The sequence below is a fragment of the Amphimedon queenslandica genome, unplaced genomic scaffold (genome assembly GCF_000090795.2).
Source record: "Amphimedon queenslandica unplaced genomic scaffold, v1.1 AMPQUscaffold_12382, whole genome shotgun sequence".
NCBI classification, from domain to species: domain Eukaryota; kingdom Metazoa; phylum Porifera; class Demospongiae; order Haplosclerida; family Niphatidae; genus Amphimedon; species Amphimedon queenslandica.
The window spans coordinates 5,954-8,167 of record NW_003547381.1 but is presented as its reverse complement, the minus strand read 5'-3'; the positions used below and the strand labels follow the sequence as shown (position 1 = coordinate 8,167).

Here is a 2,214-nt window from a genome sequence, read left to right as displayed (position 1 = left end):
AAACGAAGCTTATGTGAAATATAGCTGCAAGAAGTTGGGTCTTAACCAGCACAAATTGACATTGCTAAAGCAAGGGCATGCACATAAACCACAATCTTATTGTCCATTTTGCCTTAATTTGCATACTAGGAACAGTCACTTTAATTCCCTGTACTCGGTGCATTTCGGTATTGCTGCTATCTGCTCCCTGGTACGTTTATCAATACCATCGCTGGGCAAGCTATCATATATCAGTTTGTTATAATTGATGCTTTGATTTAATTATTCAAATCATGAATACAGATGCATATACATACTGAGTTTGTCTACAAAAGCACAGATATCATACTACGTACATACATATATACACATAACTAACTAAACTATTTAAAATACACAAAACACCTACACTATCATGATATAGTTGACCATTCAGTCATCTTGGTCTGGTAATACGGCGCCAGGTTCCCCATTTTGAACTGAAAACAAACTTTTCAGCTCTTTTCCATATCTGCCTCTTTCTGTTAGCACTATAACCTTCTGGACACTTTCTATCAGCTAAATACATTATACACAGCTGCCTTCTCCACAAGATCATCCTCTTAATTCTTTCCTGGGTTCTTTACTCGGTTCTTGACACAGTCTGTCATCCTTCTTCGATCTGAAATCTTCTTCATGTACTTTGAACGTATAATAAAGGGTCCCACATGCTTTGTACGTGTATTCCATAGATAAATAATTAAGGAACAAAGTCGAATACAAAGATTTACAGTTCCTTTACACTTTTCTTTTGGTAGGACAAAAAATTGCTGACGCGGACATAAAATATCACGTGATATTTCTATCCTAGGATAAATTTTCACAGGGGACAATTTTTTTTGTGACAGGCCTGGGCCCTACCATTAAATTGGAGTTATAACTATATTCATTGCAATTATCACCCAAAAGATTATATTCATTGACCTTACAATTACAAAAGGGGGTGGCTGATAGCCACTACATAACTTGGTCCCTTTTTATAGCCATACACAATGATAATTTTGCTCAGCTTGCAGGAAAATACCTCCATTTTGTTATGTAAAAGGGGTGTGGTCAAAATTGCGGCACATTTCACATGCCATTTTTTGCCCTATCATCGCCCAAGGTCTAGCTATGCCCCTGATGTTAGGAGTCCCCAAGGTTGGTTTAAGGTTTAGTTTTTTTATTGTAGAGCATCCCCTAGATTTTAGAAGCCCCTCATTAGCTTAGAAGTCCATGATAAAAACTAAGTTCAATTTTGCATCAATGCACATGTTGTTTTACGGAGAAAAACGGACTGCCTAACGTATAGTTCTGCCAGACAAATCCTGTTACCAGACTATAGCCACTGCATTAATAATAATGATGGTAATATTAATAATAACTAGGTAAATATTAGTCTCGTGCCCCGCCCCTTCGCTTTTGGAGGAAGGGTCTGGAGACACTCAAGGCTTTTTTGTTGCATGCTGGAATGTAATTAGTGCAGCTGATCATATGACCGGATGCATCCACGTGTTAATTTCACGTGATAGACACACCCTAAGAACATGGCTACCAGAAGTATGAAGAAAGAATCAAAGCTAAAACTCATTTCAAATCAGTTTTTATCATCAATTTGTTTTGTTTTTCTTCATTCATCCTCTACTTATTAAATGCATTTTGCTATCAGATCAAAACAGCATGTTTAATAATGCAAAATTGACTAAAATTGTATAATAATATAATGATAGTAATAAGAATGCTACAAAGGCCATGGCTGTTAGAGACATCATTTGCAGATGAGGTAGAAGTATTTCTTCATCTTCCATAAAAGTATGTACCCCTATAGCACTACAGATAATTACTATTAGACAACAATCATAAGTTAAGTGAACTGACCATTTCTTAACTCATTGCTCATCAATAGGTAAGCTCACTAGCTTTAGTCATTGACCAGAGGACCATGGAAGAGTTTTTTTGTTCCAGAACTTATTTTCAAGAAGACATAATGCAGTACAGAGCCACAGTAGTGATTGACACTTTGTTTGCCACTAAATCCTGTCAGCAGGCACAAAAAACTATCCTAATCATCAATAACAGACTTTGTGATGCTCATTTTTGTTCCTCCTTTACTTCTCTTTGAACCTCAAATCCTGTAACAACTCATGAAGCTCCTACAAATTCTACTTATCTTTTAGAGGCCATTTTATTAAAATTATATCATGTGATATTAACTAG

At 36.1% G+C, this 2,214-nt stretch overlaps 1 long non-coding RNA gene across 1 annotated transcript; it reads right to left on the bottom strand.

Annotated features, from left to right (window-relative positions):
- Window positions 1-1,654: 1,654 nt before the first annotated feature.
- LOC109587924 (uncharacterized) lies at window positions 1,655-2,205 on the bottom strand. Its single transcript, XR_002187874.1, has 2 exons — window positions 1,876-2,205; window positions 1,655-1,827 (listed from the first exon to the last, which is right to left on the bottom strand). It is a non-coding gene; the product is annotated as an uncharacterized LOC109587924 (long non-coding RNA).
- Window positions 2,206-2,214: the final 9 nt, after the last annotated feature.